The 26915-nt window shown below is 35.0% G+C and overlaps 1 long non-coding RNA gene across 1 annotated transcript; it reads right to left on the minus strand.

Moving 5' to 3' along the window:
• Window positions 1-12311: 12311 nt before the first annotated feature.
• On the minus strand, window positions 12312-25709 carry LOC118765914. Its single transcript, XR_005001830.1, has 3 exons — window positions 25605-25709; window positions 13453-13457; window positions 12312-12321 (listed from the first exon to the last, which is right to left on the minus strand). It is a non-coding gene; the product is annotated as an uncharacterized LOC118765914 (long non-coding RNA).
• Between the last annotated feature and the right edge of the window lie 1206 nt (window positions 25710-26915).

Raw genomic sequence — 26915 nt, forward strand, 5'->3', positions numbered from 1 at the left:
TGTGTGTATATATATATGGCCTGCTCGCTTAGCCAGCGGGGTGGCGTTATTCGAAGGCTAAAACAATGCGAATGCATTGTGACCAGCGATGTGTAACAACATCTGATGGTCTGGTCGGTCACGTGATCACGTGAGATATATATATATATATATATATATATATAATGTGTATATGTGTGTGTGTGTGTGTGTGTGTGTGTGTGTTGTATTGAGCGAAAACACCTAAAGCTCCACGAATCTCCGGCAGTGGGTGGTGGCGAACCCTGCTCTACTCTTTCACCACAAATTTCTTTCACTCTTTCTTCCTGTTTCTGTTGTACCTGTATTTCAAAGGAGTCAACCTTGTCACGCTCTGTGTCACGCTGAATCTCCCCCGAGAACTACGTTAAGGGTACACGTGTCTGTGGCGTGCTCAGCCACTTATACGTTAATTTCAGAAGCAGCTGTTCTGTTGATCGGATCAACGGGAACCCTCGTCGGCGTAACCGACAGAGTGCCACGTTAAATATATATGTGTGTGTGTGTGTTTATACATATATGGACACAGATACATATACGTGTGTATATATATATATATATATAAAATAGTAAAAAGTGAAAAAACTACAGAAGGCTTGTTTTAAAAGGTTAGAAAATATATATTTAAGTCAATATGTATGAAGAATATTATAAATTTTTTTCTTACAATGATATAGTTTAGAAGAAAGACCGGTTTCGCGTTTAACTTTTCAAATTTCTTACGTCGTTATGTTTATGTTGAGCAGAGTTATCGTTATGTTTACGTTGAAAAGAGTTCTAAATAACGGGAGGTAATGAGTGATTTCTTCCGGTGTAAGGGAGATAATCGCTTAAAATTTTTTGCCTTTCCCTTGGTGTGAATTTCTCTGTATCAGTATGTTGGAATGGTTAAGTCTGGGCTTGTACTTTTCAATGAAGAATGTTTCCTTGTTTAGTCTAATTTGTGTTGATGATCCGATAGCACATTGGTAAAATGGAAAGATTAAAAATTGTGGTAGAAGTTGCTTTGCGCATTTCTCAATGTGCTCACTAAAAGGTATCATTCTGTATTCTGGCATGCAATCTGTTGTCGATGCAGTGTGCATCTACGTCTGAGTGATAGTCCCGTGGATCCCACGTAATCTTGGTGGCAGCCCGAGCATCTTATGACATAAATTATGTTTTCAAAGGCACAAGTAAAGTTAGATTTGATCTTGAATTTCTGTCCCTCTTTGAAGAGGAATTCTGATCCTTCTAGCAGGTTTGGACATGTTGCACAGTTCGATCTACCACTTTTTTAACTTTTGCATCCGTAATTTTAGAAAACAATTTTGCCTTTGTGGGAATCTTTTTTAAGTGATTTAGGTTGTTTGTAGCTTTTAATGATTTGGTGTATGTTTAGAATTTCCTTTAATTTGGGGTCCTTATGAAGTATTGGTAAATTCTGGGTGATGATTCCCCCGACCCAATATCACACAACCTCACAGACAACTCATACAAACAAAATTACACCTAACATTTTTTAGCCAGGGACCAGAGACACCAGGACTCAAGCTGGAACCTAGTAATAAGGAAAAACCGAAGATAATCAATCTTTCAACCAAACCTCTTTCTAACATAAAAATTGACATCCTCTCAAAAGGGCTCAAATTTACACCAACTCCATGCAGAGCCAACCTAAATGAAATCAAGGATAACATAACAGAATTTTGCAGAAAATTAAGACTAGCAGAAGCATCAACCAGTTTCAATACTGAAGATGAATAACTAGTCAAGAACAAAAGTGAACACATCCCACACAGAGGAAGAAATAAAGATCTTGACGAATTCTGTAACCACATTGAGAACTTTCCCTACCATACTATACATAAACAGAAAGTTAACTCAAATTTTAACACTACACAATGGAAGGAACTGATAGAACTTCAAAATGATGAGGATATAACCATTAAGGAAGCAGACAAGGGAAATGCAGTTGTAATAATGGATACATCATACTATAGAAATCTTGCAATTTCTTTGTAAAATCATTAAAAGCTACAAACAACCTAAATCACTTAAAAAGATTCTCACAAAGGCAAAATTGTTTTCTGAAATTACGGATGCAAAAGTTAAAAAATGTGGTAGATCGAACTGTGCAACATGTCCAAACCTGCTAGAAGGATCAGAATTCCTCTTCAAAGAGGGACAGAAATTCAAGATCAAATCTAACTTTACTTGTGCCTCTGAAAACATAATTTATGTCATAAAATGCTCCGGCTGCCACCAAGACTACATGGGATCCACGGGACTATCACTCAGACGTAGATGCACACTGCATCGACAACAGATTGCATTCCCAGAATACAGAATGATACCTTTTAGTGAGCACATTGAGAAATGCGCAAAGCAACTACTACCACAATTTTTAATCTTTCCATTTTACCAATGTGCTATCGGATCATCAACACAAATTAGACTAAACACGGAAACATTCTTCATTGAAAAGTACAAGCCCAGACTTAACCATTCCAATATACTGATACAGAGAAATTCACACCAAGGGAAAGGCAAAAAATTTTAAGCGATTATCTCCCTTACACCGGAAGAAATCACTCATTACCTCCCGTTATTTAGAACTCTTTTCAACATAAACATAACGATAACTCTGCTCAACATAAACATAACAACGTAAGAAATTTGAAAAGTTAAACGCGAAACCGGTCTTTCTTCTAAACTATGTCATTGTAAGAAAAAAATTTATAATATTCTTCAGACATATTGACTTAAATATATATTTTCTAACCTTTTAAAACAAGCCTTCTGTAGTTTTTTCACTATTTACTATTTTTATATATTCAACCACGTGCTTTCACAAACCAACTTTCTGATTTATATATATATATATCTATATATATATATATATATATATATATATATATATATATATATATAATATGATTATATATATATATAGTTATATATATATATTTATAGTTTGTGCTTTAAATTCATGGTGAGGGAACCGCTTGTCTGATTAGATATGCAAATGTTAATACTTGCAGTTTTGATATTTGTAGTTTTATTGTCTTTTAAGCAGTTTAATTAGCTTTAAACATAGCAAGGTTTATAATAATAGTTAATTACAAGTACTTTTATTAGTTGCTATTTAATAAAATTTAAGTGTATATTAGTCGCTGGTAATTAAATATTATAATTTGTAGTGGAAATATATTAATGAGTATGAAGTGTTCTTTTATTAACTTTTGAATGATAAAATAATGTATATCACTCATAAAAATATTAGTTAAATTAATTTCAGTCTTTTTTTGTTTTGGAGAAATTTTATAAGGCTTGAACTTCCATTTTAGTAGTATCTATGGAAGACCGGTGGGATTATTATTTATATGGACTTAAAGATGGGTGGTAACTTAGCATATAATTTAGTTATTGCCGTTTACTATTAATATCGATACAATGGACATTGGTTTATATGTCTCTTTCTTGTAGTTCTATTAAAGTTAGTGTTTAATCCTGTCTATAAATTGATTGAATGAATTAATGTGGCATCCAATCTTTTATTTTTATATTACATTATGGAAGACGGTAGGGATTATAATTTTTGTATGACTTAATAGAGTTGTCACTGTTTAGTTACGTATTTAGGAGTGATTGTAATTTACTTATGGAATTTATTTATCGATACGGTTGTACATAGGATAAATGTGTTTGAAAGTTGTGGTTTCTTTAGTTTGTTCCCGATCAACACTAATTTTAGTGCTGTTGACACCGCCGGATTGAATGGTACTACTCAGGTTTCCAAACCATAATGATATCCGAGGGGCAGCTGATGATGGAGGTATGTTGGCTTGTTGGTATGGCTGTGGAATAGTATTATAACACATCCTGTTGATACATACATGCATGCATACATATATATATATATATATACAGCATGTTCTTTGTCTATCGCCTTACCTTCTTGGAGGTTTTAGGTAAAATTATACTAATGTGTCCATCTGTTTTAATTTAATTCTATGTATTTATGCAGCTGAGGATTACTCTGCATTTAAGTTACCTCTGGATATCCTGTTGCTTATTTTGATTTACCCACACACACACACACACACACACACACACACACACACACACAACACCATATATATATTATATATATAATATATATATATACTACATTTATAATACATATATAATGCAAAACGGACCCTACAGATTGTAGTAGCCAATAAAATATTTGTCTGTGAGGCTCGGTCCTAAAGAATCGAAGGCCTGTCTGAGGACCCGTTTTTTAACGAATAAATTATTCATTGAAACCGTTCATATTATATATAATTTTCCTCTCTCACTGCATAATTTTTTTTTTCTGGTTCCCATTTTGATACACCTTACTTGAAATATTTTAGCACTAACTTAAAGTATCAAGAATGACGTATTTTATTTATTTATATAAATGTCCAAAATTACAGCAAGTAATAAAAATCTTTACAGAAGAGAATAGAATATAAAAGAACACAGAGAATGGAATAAACCAGAATACAATGGGATAAACCAGAATACAATAGAATGCAATATAAACAAATATCTTAATATTTTCCTTTGCTGTCGTGTGTGATACGTAAACAGAAATACCACTTGACAAAGCTTGAATATTAAATTGTAGAATATAAAATAGATGACACAGATAATCAATATGTCTTCAAAAAGAAAGTCGGAAAATAACAAAATATAGAATTCTCAATATATATCTACAATTTTCAATGAATACAATTGAACTCAAAGCATTTTCAGATCGTTCGCTCATTCAACGTGGTTACAAAACAACGCAAGAAATCTATTACTAAAATTGACTTCTGTTGTCTTTGGAAACCCAAAATCTTAATCTTCGAGACTTTATTTATAAAGAAATACATCTTTTTGTAGATATGAAAGGAAAAGACAAATGTGTATATGTTCATGTGTGCATAGGTGTATGTATATATATATATATATGCACACACACACACAAATATATACGTATATGTACATATGTATATGTGTGTGTGTATGTGTGTGTGTGTGTGTGCGTGTGCGTGCGGGTGTGTAGATTCTTTCGATTATTTCATCAAACTGGATGTGCTGCTGCTAAAAAATTTCTATCATGGTTCTAACTAAATATCTGGGGATAAACCATAAAAGTACATACATACAAAGCTATACACATATACATACATACATGCATATATATATACATACATACATACATACATACAACATACATACATACATACATACATACATACATACATACATACTTACATACATACATACCACAAATGCATAAAAACATGCATGCATGTATATGTATATATAATATATATATATACAAACTGAGATAGGAGTTGTAAATGCAACCCTCTATGGGATAACGTATATCCAATATACTGCTAGTGAAGTACCCAACAAAGTTAATACATAAATGTTAATGATTGCGATGCAATCAATTCATTTACTGTTTTATATGGGCAAAGGTAAAATGATTTACCACAAATTACTAATACAAGATAAGAAAATGGAGAAACACATCTAAATCAAATATCAATTATCAGATAATACTCAATCACATACTTTATTAAACCACCACATAAGAGACTGTAGGGTTAAATATAAAAAGCAGAACAAATCAGTGTACATAAAGGAATGTACATAAAAAAGTGTACATAAAAGAGTAATGTTGTATAATAATTAGAATATATATAAAAAAGAATATGAATACAAGTAAATATAAATATAAGCATACATCACATCTTACAGCTGTTTCGGCCATGTCGATAATTATGTCTCATTTTACCAATATTAGCCCTTTATGGTTGGTCAATATATAGATATAAATGAGACATTAACAAAAATATCACAAGGCCTCTTCGGAGATTATGTAATATAACACAGTCTACACATATACCCACATGAGTGTGGGTGCGTACCCATAATACAACATATATATATACATATGAGTGTATATACTCACACTCCTATACATATAAAAAAAATATACATTTACATAATGATATAAATAAATAATATAAATTAGTAAACATATATATGTTTTCCACACCAAATGTCTCAGTTTTTTGACTTAATATTGTGATAATAAACATACACAAATTAATATCTAGATGTAAATATACATAGTCAATAGTACATTATATCACTTCATAATAGGTTCAAAGTGTCATTAAAGTTAGTATCATTATCGTTGTCAATACAATTAATGTTATCATTGTTATCATTCATAATATTATTAATAACTCTTACATTATGATCCAGAGCAGAATATATGTATGTCCGTGATCCAGTTAATAATTTTCCTTATGGCATAAATATACTATTGGATTTGAATTTAAAATTATCATTATTTTCCTCACGGTTGGTCAATTGAGAACCGCCCGACCTCCACCACACCGTACAAGCAAAACATACACATCCACATCTAACCCTAAACCCATAAATCCACACAGAGACTCACACACACATGTACACACACATGAATACACCCCTACACATTTCTCCAATATTGGAGAGTGCATGTCTGTCATCGTATTGCTTATAGACATATCAGTACAGGCAGCAGTGTCTAACACTAACACACACACTCACACGCACATCCGCATATACGCATAAATATTAATACACTTTCCTATACTGTGTCAGGGAACTTTCGCACACACATATATATATATGTTTTTTTAAATATATATCTGCGCACTCATATGTACAAGTAGAACCCATATTTATATCTACCCATGAATGAATATTCCCATATACATATATACACATCCAAACACGCATCTGCGTGCTTATATGTGTAATAAAAACATACATCCGTACATCCACCCATGATCATACCTATATGTACAAAAACATATATACTTATACATACACATTTTCACACACCTACAGAGGTTACTATTAATTTAGAATAAGTCTATTAATTATAAGTTAAATTAATAATAGATTAGTAAGTGCCAAATAAACAAAAATAAATAATTAAATAAATAAATATGAATACACACACACACACACACACACACACACACACACACACACACATATACATATGGCCTCGGCTTATTTTGCTATCACTGTTTTCGTGGTGGAAAATCTTCCATCTTATTCTGTGAATTATGTACACTGATTTGTTCTGCCTTTTATATTTAACCCTACAGTCTCTTATGTGGTGGTTTAATAAAGTATGTGCTTGAGTATTATCTGGTTATTGATATTTGATTTAGATGTGTTTCTCCATTTTCTTATCTTGTATATATATATATATATATATATACACATATACATATACATACATACATGCATACATACATACATACATACATACATACATACATACATATATATATTATATATATATATATATATATATATATATATATATAGGGAGAATTCACGAAAAATCAAATGACAAAGACAGGTGGTATAGAAAACAAACAGATGTATTAGTATAAGATATATATATATATATTTCTTTACGTATGTATTTATATTTATATCGAAAACACGACTATATTCTGGTTGCATCTTTTCTATCAGAGATTATTTTCCTTCGTTTTTGCACGCCAGCACCTTATTGTTCGCTTCGAAGAATAAAACACCCACATTTTTCATTATCGACATTTCCTGTCTTCAGGAACTTTATTGTTCCAAACGATTAGCAGTTCTAATATAAAGACACAAAAACAAAAATAGAGTTGATAAAAAGAAATATCAAATATAATCATAGTCGTGTTTTTTCTATCATATTTAAAACAAAATCTGCTCCATATACACCCTCCTACCCTCACGCATATACCTGCATACACACACACACATACACACATAGAGCATATATACTTCATTTTTGTATCTAGTTTGCAAGATTCTTTATGTGAATGCATGCATTGAAACAAAGTTTGTTGTGTTTAGGGAGAGTTATTATACCATTATTATTAACACACGTACTGGCAGAAACGTTAGCACGCCGGGCGAAATGCTTAGCGGTATTAAGTCTGCCGTTACGTTCTGAGTTCAAATTCCGCCGAGGTCGACTTTGCCGTTCATCCTTTCGGGGTCGATAAATTAAGTACCAGTTACGCACTGGGGTCGATATAATCGACTTCATCCGTTTGTCTATCCTTGCTTGTCCCCTCTATGTTTAGCCCATTGTGGACAATAAAGAAATAAGAAACGTTAGCACGCCGGGTGAAATGGTTAGAGATATTAAGTCTGTCTTTAGGTTATGAGTTCAAATTTCGGAAACGATAAATTAAGTGCCATTTTTTTACTGGGGTAGATCTAATTGACTGGCCTTCTCCCCAAAAGTTTCGGGGCTTGTGCCTAGAGTAGAAAAGATTATCATCACACACTCTAGTTTAATTCCAGTCCTTTATTGTAAATCAACTAATTAAATATCCAACTAACTAATTGATTAGTCTGTTGCATTTTTAATTAATTGACTAACAACAAGGGAATGTAATTGAAACTGCGATTGTTAATAATATTGCCATAATGATACTCCCTAGACACAATACATATACACACGCATCTATCTATCTATCTATCTATCTACTATCTATCTATCTATCTATCTATCTATCTATCTATCTATCTATCTATCTATCTATCTATATAATATAATATATAACATATAATATATATATATATACATATGTATTTGTATATACATATTATATATGTATATGTATCTGCATACATATATAATTATTGCAGCTCACAGCTCTCAGCTGGTTCGAATTTCACGCTCCCGAGCTTCAGACTACATACAAATTACTGTTATAATTATAAAGCCCTCTCGCTCCTTGGCATTGTGTGCAGTTCTGAGCTTCTCGCTTGTATCTAGGTTAACATTAAACACACACATACAAACACGCACAAACACACTCATACATGTTACTGGCGCTCTAGCAAGGCTTTGATTTAACGCTCCACAAACCACCGAATACATCTATAGATTTATGGTAAGACAGTGTCAGAGGCAAATTTTAATACCTTGATGTTGTTGAGACATAAAGGGGTATCAGCTGAACTATTTTCAGTCTTTTGCTTGAATTTCGTTGGCAACAACTGACTACCCTCTGTAGCCACCCAATTCTGTAGATATTTATCTAATGTTTTGTTTAAGAAACAAATGTAAGCTTCTTGCTTTATACACATGATATTCATGGTGAAGAAAGACAGCGGTCAATCAGATTTATTTCAATTTTGTTTTACGATTACATCAATAAGATCACAAAGTTTTTATATATGAAAAAGACGTGTCTACATCCATGCAGTCCCTGACTACAATTTATAGGTATATTTAGGCATTTATTGAAAGTATCATTCCATTTTTTGTTAAAAAACAGCAAAGTTGTAATTAGACGAAGTTTTTGTTGCTAATATTTCTAATATGACATCAAGGGAGCGAGCTGGAAGAATCGTCAGCACTCCCGGCAATCTGCTTGAAGGAATGTCGTCCTTCTTTACGATCCGAGTTCCAATTCTGTCGAGATCGACTGTACCTTTTATACTTTTGGGGTCAATAAAATAAGTACTACTTGAGCACTTGGGTTGATGTAATCGACTTATTCCCTCACCGGATATTGCTGTCCCTATACAAAAATTTGAGACTAATATATCTAGTAAGTTTGACCGATGACGTATAGTCTCAAACTGACTCGATACCTTCCTTTTAAAAGAGATTAAAAAGTAATTTGCATGTTAATATCTACACTTGAAATAGCCTTAGAATTAAAATATTAGTGCTGATACTATTTATGATGTGTAGAGAAGAATGGAATGACAGAGAAACGTGTATGTTAAAAGCAGAAGGCTTCACAAAGAACTTCGGTGGATCATTAGAAACAGTATTTCGATTGATTTATTCTCCTCAATATCAAATATCCCGGACCTTCTAAGCTAAGCCCAAAATATTTGTTCTGATATAGAAATCCACAGCCAAAGTGCGAAGTACATACAAAAAGTATCAGACTTTATTTTTCCCCGCCAAAACTAATGCTGTATGAGCAAACTCTTTTTGGGTGGGAGGTGACGCTATCCTTCCAACGCATTTTTGTGCCGGTAAGCCGCACCAGTTCCCGGCTGTTACGCCTGGAGTACAGACGTGTAGAACTCGCTCAACTGATTTTCGTTTTCACATCAAGCTGAAACTACAAACCCATTTCTTATCACCGGTAATGTTGGTCTTCATGAAGTTTGGGTCATTGTTTGCACAGACCAGCATGTCCTGAGGTATTTCCATGCAGAGCTGCTTCCGCTGCTCCAGTACTTTGTGGAGGACTTTTGCCGACACACTCCGCATGCACAAATCCTCCGTTAAAACGGAATACACTAATCCCGTGCTTATTCTCACTTTGTAAGCAATTTCTTAGATTATCACACGACGGTCACCCATGACTATTCACCGAACCTTTTCAACAGGCTCCTCGTTTTGGCTTGTGGACGATCTACCAGAAAGTTCTTCGCTCTCCACTTAGTTGTGGCCGTGTTTGGAGCGGTTGTACCAATGACGTTAGCACGCCGGGTGAAATGCTTAGCGGTATTTCGTCTGCCGTTACGTTCTGAGTTCAAGTTCTGCCGAGGTCGACTTTGTCTTTCATCCTTTCAGGGTCGATAAATTGAATACCAGTTACGCAATGGGGTCGATATAATCGACTTAATTCGTCTGTCTGTCCTTGTTTGTCCTCCCTGTGTTTAGCCCCTTGTGGGTAGTTAAAAAATAGGTATTTCGTTTGTCTTTACGTTCTGAGTTCAAATTCCGCTGAGGTCGACTTTGTCTTTCATCCTTTCGGGGTCGATAAATTAAGGACCAGTTACGCACTGGGGTCGATATAATCGACTTAATTCCTTTGTCTGTCCTCGTTTGTCCCCTCTGTGTTTAGCCCCTTGTGGATAGTAAAGAAATAGGTATTAAGTCTGTCTTTAGGTTATGAGTTCAAATTTCAGGATCGATAAATTAAGTGCCAGTTGCATACTGGGGTAGATCTAATTTGAATTTTGCCCACGACATCATCGCCAAAGGCCTTTTGAATTTTCTAGATGTCTTCAGCTTGAATATCACCAAGCTTTTAGCAAAATGTGTTTCAATATCTCAGCCTGTTCGGTGGAAACGAAAATCCTACAAGCGCGCGCTACACGACTCTACTCTTGGCGTAACAACCGATGACTGCAGCAGCTTACAAGCATCAGGAAGGATGTCGTTACTACCTGCCCAAAGAATTTTGTCCACGCGGCATTAATATAAGCGGAAAGAATGAAGTCGGATACTTTTGAACACACCTCGTATACACTATAATTTGTGCGAAATCTAGTAGGGCTACAATTAAAATCACACACACACTTAAAACAGGCTTAGATTCAAATACATGCGTTTATAACTTGCATACGAATGCAAACATGGAACGGCACAAGAAGTAATATTTTATCCTAAAGAACTTCTCAGCGAAGCCCTTTATTAAAAGCACGGAATTCAGCTCTATATGTTTGGGTAAAGTGAGGCTGCTTTTCCTAGCCTAGCAAGTACAGCAAATGTTGATTTGACAACAGCTTCATTTGTAAACGAATAAAGAAAAGCAAACGTTTATCTAGAAACTGGAATATTTTTCTCGTTTTCTCTGCAAACGTTTCATTTATTCTCGACCTCCTTATAATGCGTTCATTCGGGTTTGTTTTTTTAAAATCTTTTTCTTTAATTTCTTGGGTTTTGATTCTTGGCTCGTGTTTTACATTTTCTTGTGAAATGCGATTAAGTAGCATGTAGATTTATGGCTAACCTAAGTGGAAATGATGACAAGATTTTTCAAGAGAGACGAGAAGAGGAGAGCCAAAGAAGCTGTTGTTGTGTTTGTTGTTTTATGATGATGTTATGGTATGTTACCTTGTATGTTATAGAGTTTAATTTATTTACTAGACTCCAACAATACGCATACATACGTAAATATCACACATACATATATGCATACATATATATATATATATATATATATATATATATATATATTATATATATATATATGTATAAAAAAATATATAAAAATACAAAATGGGACAAGAACGCAAAACATTCAAATAGACGACACAAAAAATGGACGGGTCATTCGAAGCCTCTAATCTTCATCCGTACCCATGTACTTATACACATATATGGACATATACGTAAATACACATACATGTACATGTATGCATATATATGTGCATACAAAGACACATGTATTTCTATGTATATGTGTGTGTGTGTGTGTACGTGTGTGTTTTCTGTTACTTGTTTCAGTCATCTCACTGCGGCTATGCTGGAGCTCTGTCTTCGGTCGAACAAATTGACCCCAGGACTTATTCTTTGTAAGCCTAGTACTTATTTTATCGGTCTTTTCTGCCGAACTGCTAAATTACGGGGACGTTAACACACCAACTTCGGTCGTCAAGCGATGGTGGGAATGGGACAACCACACACACATATCTACGAAGGGCTTCTTATACGTATATACATGTATATACATGTATATATATACACACACACTTATATATGTATATCACTATGCATGTGTGTGCGTTGTGTGTGTAGAGGGGCTTTGCTGTTTTTCTCCCTAGAAAGATACATAAGTAAACAAATGTTAATTCCTAATATTTGAGTTTCTAGACGGCTTCCTTCCTTCTGCAATATCTGGTTACTGTTGACTTTGTTGTTGTTGTTGCTGTTGTTGTTGTTTTCGTTGTTGTTGTTCTTCTTGTTCTATTTATCTATCTACCTAGCTAGATAAATAGATCAATAGAGTGTGTATATATGCGAATATATATATATATATATATATATATATATATATATATATAATATATTATATATATATATATATTATATATATATCTATATGTATTATATAGTACGTTTATATATTTGTTGTTCAGATTTTTTATGTGAAGTCGTGTGTTGAAACATATTATTATATTTCGGAATGGTCATATATATATGTATATATATATATATATATATATATATATATATATATATATATATATATATATAATAATAATATATATATATATATATATATATACATGTGTGGTGTGTGTGTGTGCGTGCGTATGTGTCTGTGTCTGTATATATATATATATATAATAATATATGTATATGTATGTATATATATATACAGACACAGACACATACGCACGCACACACACAACACCACACACACATATATATACAAATATATATATCTGTTTCTCTCTCTCAGTTTTTCTCTCTCTCTGCCCACTCTCTTTCTCTCTCTCTCTCACTCACTCTCTCCCTTTCTCAATGTCTCTCTCTCTCTCTCTCTCTCTCTCTCTCTCTTATGTCTGAACTAATTATCTATCTCTCAGCAAATATCAAGTATAATATAAACCCAACAACCAGATGTTGATAATTAAGAGTACAAATCCTAGCTTTTAGAGCTGGGCTGGAATATGTATATGTGCAAATATATATGTATGTGTGCAAAGATGATTCTACGTCTGTATAAATGCACACACTCACAAACAGACATACACACGCAAGCACACACACACAGGTAATGTATGTCGTATACATATATACTTATATATACATATATATTATATATATATATATTATATATATATATATGTGTGTGCATGTGTGTATATGTAAATGTATATATATATGTATATATATGTATGTATATCTATCTATATATCTTTATCTATCTATCTATCTATCTATATTATATATATATATTATATATAATATATTTAAGTGTATGTATATATATATATATATATATTATATATATATATATATAAACAAATATTTATTTCTATATATATATATGTGTGTATTTGTATGTATATGTGCGTGTGTATGTATTTGTATGTATATATACACGTACGTGTGCGTATGTGTGTATACTTTTGTGCCTGGATAAGGTGTGTCTGATATTTATCTCTATTAATTCTGACACTTAATGGCGGTGCTGTTATTTCGGGTTTTCTCTCCTTATATTCACCTTTACCGTAAACAGGAATATTGACAAATGAAATCCGAAACATTTCGTAGCAGGAGAAAGAAAGGAAGAGAGAGTGAAACAAGAGGAGGTTCAGGAAGTGGGGAGCTGGGGGTGGGCGTTAACTTTCATGAAGTCAGTTATTGTAATCCTGTCCAATTTGACTGGAATCATGGGGGTCTGGCACTTCCTTTGCTTCTTTCATGATTTATGTTATTTTAATTTATCCCAAAGTTTTGTGCTGTTATAAACCCGTCAGCATTAGACAATGTTTCAGCTAACACACAGTTGGTTCAGGAAGGGCCTTCCAGTTTCCATTTAAATGAAATGAAACTAATTTTTTTTGATATGAGAATGTGAGATGTTCATGCATTTCGGAAATGAAACTGATGCTGCTGCTGCTGATGATGATAAGTATATTCATGTCTGTCAACATCTCACAAATGTATGCTGTATGTGAGTGATTGGTTGAATGGCTAGAAATAGCAACAAGATGTTTCTCAAATCATACACTATCATCTTAATACGAATGTCAGTAGAAAAGTTCATAGGTTGACTATGGAGTGGTGCTAAAGCTGTGAAATATTGCATGTATTACATTATTTACATTTGACGGATATTCGTCCTCTTCTTGTTTGTTGTTAACTCAACATTTCGGTTGATATACACTCCAGCCTCCAACAGGTGTCTTGGGGGAAATTTCGAACCTAGGTTCTCATTCCTAAAGTATTTTTCAATGTTATTATTATTATTATTATTATTATTATTATTATTATTATTATTATTATATTATTATTATTATTATTATTATTATTATTATCATTATTCAGTAGTTTTATTTTTATAGCGTGCTTTCACTTCACTACCGAGCGCAGCTTTGTGTGCCTTGGGTATGTGCTGTGATTTGTTGTGATGCTCTGATGGTTATTGTATGGAAAGTGTTCTGCGTAGGATGTGTGCAGTGCCTAGTAGTGCAATTTTCTGTATGTTATATGTGTTTGTAAGTCCTGGTGTTTTGTTATGTATTTGTCTGAATATTTTTTTATCATGCCTAATGCACCTACTATGATAGGAATTGTTTCTGTTTTCAGATTCCACATTCTAGTTACCTCTATTTCCAGGTCTTTGTATTTTGAGAGTTTCTCCATTTCTTTTAGAGACACGTTGTCATCTGCCGGTATTGATACATCAATTAGAAAGCACTTTTTTTCTTCATGATCTCTGACAACTATATCTGGTCTGTTGGCCTTAATTTCTCTATCTGTGTCTATCGGCATATCCCAGAGTATGGTTGCTTTCTCGTTTTCTGTGACCTTTTCTGGTGTGTGCCTATACCATCTTTTTTCTGTTGTTATTCCATAATGTTGGCATAGCTTCCAATGTATGTAGGTTCCAATGTATGTAGGTTATTATTATTATTATTATTATTATTATTATTATTATTATTATTATTATTATTATTATTATTATTATTATTATTATTATTATTATTATTATTATTGAGTGAGAGAGCAGTTCATGCCATCAAAGTGACACTGGGGTAAAATATACGAAGCCCAATATACCCATCATGACTACCTGTCTGATAAGGGTACACCAGGCACATGCATCACAACCATATGTGCGCGACATGGTGATCTCATATCAAGATAAACAGTACATGACCATGCAGGTGGGGCTCAGTTAGAATTTTCTTCTGGTTGAGTAGCTCATCCCGCTCAAAAGGTCCCTGAATAAGGGTTGTTTAAGGATGTTGAAAGAACCACCCATGTTTCCAGAGGTGAATTATTCAAACCCCAAAGAATCCCTCTCAACACATGGCTATGATGCTCCCCCACTACTTCTGCTCGTGATTAGAGATGCACATATCGTTAGCCACTAAGGAACATGCTCAACTGGTTAAGGTCAAACAACTGACAAGCAAATCTGTGGTATTGAGCAGAATATCTGCTGTAGCCCATCTTTTATACCAAGACAAAACAATGTACATGATAACACTTCCAATCAGTTAAGATCAGAAGCCATGAGAGCCACTGCCTGGTACTGCATCAGGGCATTTATTATTATTATTATTATTATTATTATTATTATTATTATTATTATTATTATTATTATTATTATTTTTTGTTGTTGTTGTTATTATTATTTCCTTCTTTCTTCAAATTTTCTTCCATTTCTCGCCGAGTGTTTTCCGTACACCTAGGGCAGAGAAGCTCATTGTATGTATTCCCAGACTACACACGCAAATTCACAGGTAAAATATGTATTAAAAAAATAAAAAATTAAAAAATTCATGAATGGATGTTGTTTTCACAACGATAAATGCTATTCTCAGTACATGATCCGTTCCAGTTAACGCGATTTTTTGCACTTCCTGTGGGGATAATAAGCCTGGTATCATTTTCAAATAGGTTTCAGTACCTTTTTTTATCATTCCTAGAGCTCCTACAATCACTGGTACTGTAGTCGCCTTGAGATGCCTATTATTATTATTACTATTATTATTATTGTTGTTGTTGTTGTTGTTGTTGTTGTTGTTTGTTGTCGTCGTCGTCGTCGTCGTCGTTGTTGTTGTTGTTGTTGTTGTTGTTGTTGTTGTTGCTGTTGTTGATGATGATGATGTTGTTGCTGTTGTTGATGATGTTGTTGTTGTTGTTGTTGTTGTTGTTGTTATTGTTGTTACTGTTAACATCGAAATATACCTTAAGAATGAGAACCTAGGTTCGAAATTTCCTCAAGATACCTAATGAAGGCTGGCTGGTATATCAGCGGAAACGTTGTGCTAACAACAAACACGATGAGGAGAAATATCCGTCAAATGTAAATAATGTAAATAATGTACATAATTCCTCATCTCTTAAATATAGAACTGTACTTGTATGCATTAGTTTCGTCTCTTCTTATTAATATCTGTATTGTTTCTTTCCAGGTAAACTGATATCTGACTATTCAGAGAAGACTTCAAAAGTAACTAGTAGCAACTCCTATTGAAAACGGACAAAATTTAGCAAGGATATTCATGCTGATATGGTTACTAGATTAGGGGATGATGCTCCAGCTTTATCAACGGTGCAAAAGTGAGAAGTTAAATTTAGGACGAGATGGAAGATTCGTGAAGATGACACAAAGTCTGAACGGCCTGCAACTGCCACCACCGACGAAAAGAGTGATCATGCTATCACATGGTGGTACATTAGATAATATTGTCCTGGATGCTCACAACGATGGTCATGGAAGATAACTCTTATTGCAATTGGTCTGTTTGATCATGGCTCTCTTCATGTTAAACGAAAATAATAACAAAGATTTTAATGATAATGAGGCGCTGGTGGGGCTCCATATGATTCTTCTTTGATATGCTGGAAAGGACAGCATCATCTTCAAAGCAAGTAATAAGACTGTTTATAAACAATACATCATATACTCTGTTGTATACTTCAGTGTCAACAGAAGATCGGATCAAATTACTTGCCAGACAAGAACAATTCGAAACCATTTCATTTCGATTTTTTTTGTCTGAAAGCGGCAAGCTAGCAGAAACGTTAGCATGCCGGGAGAAATGCTTAGGGGTATTTCGTCTGTCTTTACGTTTTCAAATTCCACCGAGGTTGGCTATGCCTTTCATCCTTTCGAGGTCAATAAATTAAATACCAGTTACGTACTGCGGTCGATCGAATCGATTGCCCCCTTCCCAAAAATTTTGGGTCTTGTGTCTCGAGTGGAAAAGGATAAAGGCGGCGAACTAGCAAACATTAGCATGCTGGGCGAAATGTTTAGCGGTATTTCGTCTGTCTTTACGTTCTGAGTTCAAATTCTGCCGAGGTCAAATTTGTCTTTCATCTTTTCAGGGTCGATAAATTATGTACCAGTTACGTACTGTGGTCGATCTGATCGACTGCCCTTATCCCCAAAATTTCGGGCCTTGTGCCTAGAATAGAAAAGAATATTTTTATATGGCTTCTTTCATTTTTTTCTTCTTTCACTCATTACACTGCAGCCCTGTTGGGGCACCGCCTTGAAGGATTGTTAGTCAAATGAATCGACCCACACCCACTACTTTCTTTAAAACCTGGTACTTATTCTGTCGGTCCCTTTTGTTGAACCTCTACAGGGAGGTAAATACTTCAACACCAGTTGTTGTCAAGCGGTGACAAGAAAAACACATACACATGGCGCAATATAATCCGTATAGACAAAATTTAGTCGTCAGTATTTGTGTCTGTATGTGCTACAAGCACATATATTGCTAGAAATAGCTGCGTTAAAGCACATTTATATATACTGACAGGAGAGACAACTGTCCCGTGAACAAAGCAAAACTAGAACATTTGACGGCACAATTTCACCCCAAAGGGAATTGTCAATAGTGTGCTTCCAATGCCTCCATGCAGCAGTTATCTCCCCTGTCATTGTATATAAATGTGCTTTTGCGCAGCTATAAGTGGTTTAACTCTTATTACTAGCAATATGTATGCTTGTGGCACATACAGTCACAATTAGTGAGGTGTATATATATATTATATATATATATATATATATATATATATATGAATATGCATGTGTGTGTGAACATGTATATATATATACATATATACATACATATATATATATATATATATGTATGTATGTATATGTACACACACACACATACATACTCACACGCAAAGGCACGCGTATCTCTCTCTCTCTCTCTCTCTCTCTATATATATATATATATATATATATATATGCGATGGGCTTCTTTCAGTTTTTGTCTACCACATCCGCTCACAAAACTTGGATTGACACCAGACTATAGTGGAAGACACTTGGCCATTAGTGGAAGACACTTGGCCATGGTGCTACGTAGTGGGACTGAACCCCGGGTTCAGTCGTTACCGCAAACCTGTTACCGCACAGCCACACCTACGCCTTATAGAAGACTATATTATAGTCTTAGTCAAAGTTGGTATTTGGATGCTGGAAAAAATGTTTGTGCAAAAACGTGTACGTAATAGCACCAAAGATTGAAAATTTGTCAGGTGATCCAACGGATCAGGGATGGACAGAAGCTTTGGTATGATTTATACGAATCTATTTACAGAAGATCTCGTCTACCAGTAGCGCCTGCCTAAAAAACCAACTCTCACTTATGGTTTTACGAAATATCTGCACACAGCAGTCCTCGATCTTCTGGATGATGGTGTTGACTGCTCGGCTAAACAAAGATGAAGGTAAGCAACGAGTTTTAAACCAACGCTAAAATTATATTGGGTTGGTGCATAATTATTGCGGCTTTTTTCAACAAATTTTATTCAACAAAAACAATAAGAACATGCAACAAAAACATCTTTAAATGATTATTCCGGAGCATATTTACCATCTGCTCCAATTACTGCTTCCCATTTGCTTAGCAGGCGGTCAGACCGTCATTTAAAGATGTTTTTGTTATATAGTGTTATTGTTTTTGTTGAATAAAATTTATTGAAAAAAAGCCGCAATAGTTATGCACCAACCCAATATTAGTGCTTGTTACGCTGCACATGCGAAAATTGAATTTCCAGTGAGTTGCACGAAAGAACCCAATCATCTATGATCAAGGTAAATCGGACATAAAGATGGTATACAGAATCATTACTGTATCTCAAAGCACAGTGAAGGAGCTAAATTGTTTTGGTCAATCAGATGCCTCCTTGATATATCTCCATTCGCCACGCCAATGGTTCAAGCTGTCACAGACGAGTGAGTGGGGCTGGTCGCTGGTAAAGCTCTCTTTCTAATCCATGTCTAGTGAAAGTCAAGACTCGAACCTTTTGGAACCACAGAAGGCAATCAGGGATCTAAGTAGCATGTGTGTCTGTTTTAAAGAAATTCCTCGACTTTCGTGGTTTTCCCGCTCGTGAGGAGACACGGAAGCGGCAGATTCCGTGGAATGGACCAATCACAATTTTCTTGTCATTTACATGACTGTCTTCTGCCTTGCTGCTACTCTTTAAGAAGTACCGTCAATTTCTAAGAGGTGACATTTTGGAAATATTTGAAATTAGAGGAGGAAAAGCAACGATTTATCTAAATTGACAGTTGGAAATATATACCTCTAAAATTAATGGTGTGGAAGCATGAATATCACAACATCTCATAATGTTTTTATGTGATATATCAATTGTTATATTGAAATTAAATTATGCTATCTTACACGGTAAATACTTTTTTGGAAAGGTATGCAGATCACAGCATCTATAGTGTCCACACTTACCCCTGCTAGAAATAAACACAGGACTTGTGTACCATGACAGTTGTTGTGCATGTGGTAAATAGTGTTAAAGCATGTCATGTAGCAAAACGCTTTCGATTCCTGCTTCAAGCTGTTTCACTTCACTGATCCAATTTCTGCTAATGGTGGAGACATGAACGACATCTCACAATTCCATTCCTGTTCCATAGAAATTGGTGCATGAGTAAGAATTCCATAATTTGATTGCCGCGTAAGTCCTATTGAAATATATTTTACTTAGAACGTCAAAGACGCCTACAATAGCACATTAAAAATCTCTCAGGGGAGTATTAATCTAACGGAAGCTAAAAATCTAATTATCAGTCTCTTAATGTCTTATAGTCAAACGAACGAAGATATTAGGAGATTCAGCGAGAGAATAAACCGCTGTAAAAGCTGGTAGCTTTTGTAGTTTTTAACGCCGGTTAAAACTGCTCTTTATTCTATCACCGATACCACCACTGTTACCACCACCAGCGCCACCACCAGCATAGTGAAGATAATTTGATGCAATCGTTTTATGTAGAAGGCGTGGGATCAGAGCGCAAGAAATTTAGCCATTCTCCAAGGAGTTAATGTCAACAGAGAAACTCTTGCATATCTTACCCTGTTTTATTTGATTTTAAAAAGGCTAATAAAGAAACAAATTTTCAAGTTATTCATATCTTTCAGCATAATCCACAGAGAACTAAGAGCGAAGATAGCGTTTTCTTTTGCTACAAGAAGAAAATATCCTGGAAAAAGTTTTAATTTATAGACACGAAAGGTTTGTTTTTGAAATGGCGGCACACTGGTATATCTCTCAGATATGAAAGCTTTTAGTCAGCATCAGTCAGCCAGAGATTACGGAAATTATAGGCATTTACAGAAAATAAAAAGAAAATAACAAAAATAAATAAAGTGACCAAGAGGTATGGAATCTATGTTTGAAGTATATTCTAGCTAAATAATAAACTTTATCATTTTCTACCGGAATTTTCGTTTAATGATATTGCATTTTGTCAATTAAATCAGTGTTTATCAGAATGGAATAACTGCTCTTACATCTTGGACAGTTTTGCTCCAACACAGACGTAAATCCAGACTACGTCACCAACCCGAAAAGGTTACCCGACTGAATGACCTGAAATCGTCTACAAACACACACATGCTCCAACCTCTTCCTCACGGAGAAGTTCGCTGCTATTTCTGTCTTTAATTCTCCTTTTACGCTAGTCTCTACTCTTCGCATTGCTGCTCTCGTAACAACCTCCACTTGGGTCTATTCAACACACTCGCCTCTAATGTTTTGTCGCCTACATTCTGCCTAATCCTCCAACTTTCTCTCGCAGAATGTCGGTCCTTTGGTATTCTTGATCTGTCGCCTGTTTCTGTTTTTTCCTTCCGGACAACTAGCGTAGCGAAAGGGAGAGCGGACTACCCTGGGTGGCACTTTTGAAGGGGCTGCACTTTTGGGTCTGTTGTCGGCAATATGTGCTTTTTGTGGGGTCCGGGGGCGGCAAACGGAAGGGCCGCACCAGGCGGCACACACTCTAGCTACGCTAGTGTTCCGGCCACTCATTTGCAGATTTCCAAGAGGAACACTAACTACTTGTTTTCCGAACATAGCAGTTCTGTATTGAAAAAAAAAATGAAAAAAAAGGCATCGGAGGGGCGTTGCATACTCTACGTGCACACAAGGATAAAATAAAATCTAATTTAATTAACATATTGTCAGATGAATTCATATTTCAACATAATAGCATCAAGAGTTATTTCCCTTGCTTATCGTTTATGCATATATAAACAAAGAAAAAAAAGGCCATTTTGATTCACTCGTCCGCCAGTTTCGAAGATAACACTGGGCAAAAACAAAAAATCATTGTCTGCTACCCAGACAAATGGTGCTGTACCAAACTAAATCAGGTACGCTGATTCCAAATCTGAACTAAGAATTGCTGTATCGTGTCAGGATTTTGAGTCATGCGCATAATTATATATTAATACTATATTAGAATGAGGAACAGTTAAGTCCAAGGTAAATAATTATTATAATAGTATATTAGTACTGTATATAGTATATTTATGTTAGAGGCATTATCATTTTATTTGCTATCAGACATCAATTCTCTGATCTCGTGTCCAATGAAAATGCCTGCTTTCAGTTTTGCGTCACTTTTTACTTTTAGGTTCTAGAAGCCCCAACCATCGTGACATTGCTTTTACGAAGTTTTTAATGAAGCCGAGTTTGATGTGGTGTGGAAGGAAGATCTTTTACAGATCTACCAGCGGTATATGCTGTACATTGTACCCACCGACTATGCGCTCATCTCTTTTAGGCCAGACTTTTACAGTGTAATGAATGATGTCGTCGCAGCTGTTCCAAGCACACAAGAAGCACGTGTTTTTGGTGTATACCAGCTGCAGTCGTAGGAGAAGGGAAATCACCCTTAAATCACCACAAACATTCCACTCATGAACTGAGTAATTAACTCTTTGCTGAATGAGTTCCCTCGATTCATAAGTTTCTTCCATACCGACATGACCCACATTATGTAACAACACAGCTTTGAGGCTAACCTTACTCGAGCCTATAAACAATCTACATTCGTTAGCCATATGCTCGTGTCCTAGATTTTGCATGTGTATATTAACGTCAGTACAGAAACAAACATTATTTCCTTGCTTGAAAAAGACAGATAGGCCTTCATGGTGAGAACGGAAAATGGAAATTTTCGTACCTTGCTGTAGGAGATTCCGTTGCTGTAGTCTGGATCCCAAAACTTTTGCCTTCTCCTTTGACAATGCTAGGTCTCTGACTAAATTGTTCAAATCTTGATTTAACAAGCGTGGCTCATTTTTTTAGAATCAACTACGTACTCTTCGAGAATCAAGGGGTTCATCGTGCGACCTGTCAAGGTCATCAACTGAATCATCGGGGAGAGGAACTGGGACAGGATTCTCGAAGTCATGTGGGACCGGTTTTAAAGTCGACTTACAATCTCCATACACAATTTTCGCTTCGGTTTTCTTTGAGAAACCACTAAAATTAGTCATGCAAAATTAACAATCAGAGACATGCTTGGTTGGCTCACGCCATACCATTGGTTCCGCAAAAGGCATTCCCTTCCGTTTTCCATTCAGCCACTGTGTAAGCCCTGAGTAACACACGGTGCAGCATATATGAGGTGCCCACCTCTTGTCTTGGTCTTCAACTTTACACCCGAAATAATATTTATAGGCAATTTTTAATTTGGTGGCAATGTTCTTCCGCTGGTCACGCGAAGCAAATTTTCCACAGACATAACAAAAGTCATCTGGGTGACTCACACAGCCTCTCCTATTCATGATCTAACATAATGAACACAGATAAAACAGTAATCACACCGAGCGAGAGATACACATACCACACGTGACGGCAGCGTAAACGACACTGAGTTACAAAGAACAAACTGACGTATTTGGCATAGCACACAATACATCAACGCCATCTATTGCTAAACTAAATAATAAACTTTCTCATCGTTTGTTTTATTGCTGTTATTTAATTTTGAATTAAGACCGCTTTGATTTTAGCAAATTTTATAATACGGCCTATATCTAGCCGAAAGTATAGTTATAATCTTGCGCATGCGCATAACTCATGGGTTCGAGCCGCTCACCCAATGAGTTAATTGGTGAAAATCCATTCAGCCATTTCCCAGTAATTTTGCAAACACACAGATAAACGAGCGACTACAATACCCTGTTTTCGAATACATGTGCAGGGTAAAAATAATCCTCTCTTCATCCATATAATTTTTTTTTAATGTGGGATGGAAGAGCAAATAAGAGAAATGATTTATAGAATTTAGTATTTGTGCTTCTCAATATTTGGATTTCGAATCCCTCGCGATTCAACATGGGCTTTCATCTCTTCTGAACACATAAGTATGCTCAACAGAGATTTATTTTGGAAGTGCGTAAAATCTTATAAATGTCGAGTCGGTTGATCGAACAGGTCCATGGGGTTTTAAATAATGAGATGATTGTCGTTATGAGTTGATATGTTTATACACACACACACACACACACACACACAAATACACACACAAACACATACACAGATATGACCAATGTATATTTAAAAAAAACCTTCCTTGCTGTTCATTTTCACTTCCTGGATACTATCGGTTGATATCATCTACTCTAGGCATGATTTGAGCAAGGACTTGCGAGAAAAATTTGACAGACGGAAACTAGGAGGCGCTGTAAAAGGGTAATGCAGTCAACCATGCATACCAGCCTACCCTCTCCCCACCACTGATGTTATCCAAGGGAAAGTCAATGGGGCCGATACAGCTTGGCACCGGTGATGTCGCAACTCATTTCTACGGCTGAGTGAACCGGAGCAATGTGAAACAAAGTGCTTTGCTCAAGAACACAACACACAGTCCGGCCCCAGGTAAAAAACTCACTACCTCATGACTGTGAGCTCATATATATATATTAGCAGAGATAGCCGGCGTTGCCCGTGTTACATGGAATTGAAGAATTCTACTTTTATATTTTCTCTAATGAACTGGAATACCTGCGATTCGAATTTCATCAAAATTGGAGATTAAGAAATTTAACGACATATCTTTCCCTCTGTACACACAAACATTCTAACCATGACACCTCATGCTACTCATCTGTGTGCCGAGATTCCAAAATCTAAATCATATAAAACCTATTCAAAGGCTTTTGCTCCTGAAAAATCGAGCAAATGGAGCTCTAAAATGCGGTAGTTTAGGGTCTCAAAGTCAACCAGAGAAGCTTTTTAACTTGTGTTTTATATCTATTGTTCAAATTTCTTTGAAATAGGAAATATATGAATGTTCACCGGGTTTGTGAAAGTGAGCAAAGCTAGAGGAAGCTAAAAGACGAATGATTACAAAAAGCAGTCAGCTACCCTAGTCGTTACCACTCCCCAATGTAGGATTCCTCACCATGCAGGTGACGGGCACAGCCGTAAGATGCATTACGGATCTATAGCAATTGGAAGTGCGTGACCCAACACAAATAAACATTAACAACTGTATGACATGAGGGCTAAGGGGAAATGAAAGAGTCACCTCTGGAGTTTGGCAATGCCGATAGGTAACCGAACAGAATAAATTTGCAATCTATAAATCTCTTTGAATGACCAATCACTTATCTGGAAAGGCCTTGAAATCAATGTTACCATCTGGGGACTATCTCTGGCCCAGTGATAATAAAAAGACTCAAAAGAAGTCTGCAACCAAATAACTTTACCCAAAATAACTCTTTGCAGCTGAATCAGTGGGGGCTAAGATGCCTCTCCTTCACTTGACAATTTATGCACCGCATTGCAGAAATCAGAGTCTAAGTATATCTCAAAACAAACTCTTACACTGTTGTACTATTGAATTACAAATAATGCTCATCTTGTATCCTCGGGTGACTTTACAGCTTTCAAGACTACAATTGTTGTATTCGTCTTGGCTTAGGAAAAATGACTAAATTGTTGGGGGTTAAGCCCCCACTAAAGGGTCTTACGAACCTCCTAAGAAGTTGAAATTTTAGGAATATTACTTCATTTGTGTCTAATATCTATGGCTAAAATTTCATCAACAGCAAAATTATATGAATTTTCATGGAGGCTATGGCCTCATTTATGCCCCTTCACTTTCAAACTTATATAGAGCATTACTCTGTACATATGCATAGAATATAATTTCTAAATTTCATAAAAATCTATTTAGTAATTTTGATCTAGGTTTGGATCATTAAAAATTCCTAAAATTTACATATATATTTATATACATAGATGTATATGTATAGATGTATATGTATACATTTATATGTATAGATGTATATATATATAGATTGATATTTATATATATATATGTATATCTATGTATATGTATATATATATATATATGCATAAATATATGTATGCATGTATATATGTACATATATATTTGTGTATATATTACATATACATCTATATATACATATATATGCACATGTATACATGCATGCATATATCTATACATATATATTCATATATATATATACACATATATATACATGCATATATACATATATATATATGCATAATATATACATATAGGTATATATATATATATATATATAATATATATATATATATATATATATATATATATATGTGTGTGTGTGTGTGTGTGTGTGTGTGTGTGTATACCTTTATTCTTTTCCTTTTTATTTGTTTCAGTCATTTGACTGCGGACATGTTGGAGCATCGAGAAAATCGATTCCAGGACTTATTATTTGTAAGCTTTGTACTTTTTCTATTGGTCTTTTTGCCGAACCACTAAGTTACGGGGACGTAAACACACCAGCATCATTTGTCAAACACCAACAGATATATAAATATATGCGCGCACACACACACACACACACACACACACACACACACACACACATACATACATACATATATACGACAGGCTTTTTTCAGTTTCCGTCTACCAAATCCACTCACAAGGCTTTGGTCGGCCCGAGGCTGTAGTAGAAGGCACTTACCGAAATGTCGGGGAAATTGTTTTGGCCCATGACACTGCATGGACCATAAGTAAGGCATGTGTAAAATTTTTTTAATTAATAAGAACTTATCAATA

Source organism: Octopus sinensis, linkage group LG14 (assembly GCF_006345805.1).
Source record: "Octopus sinensis linkage group LG14, ASM634580v1, whole genome shotgun sequence".
NCBI lineage: Eukaryota > Metazoa > Mollusca > Cephalopoda > Octopoda > Octopodidae > Octopus > Octopus sinensis.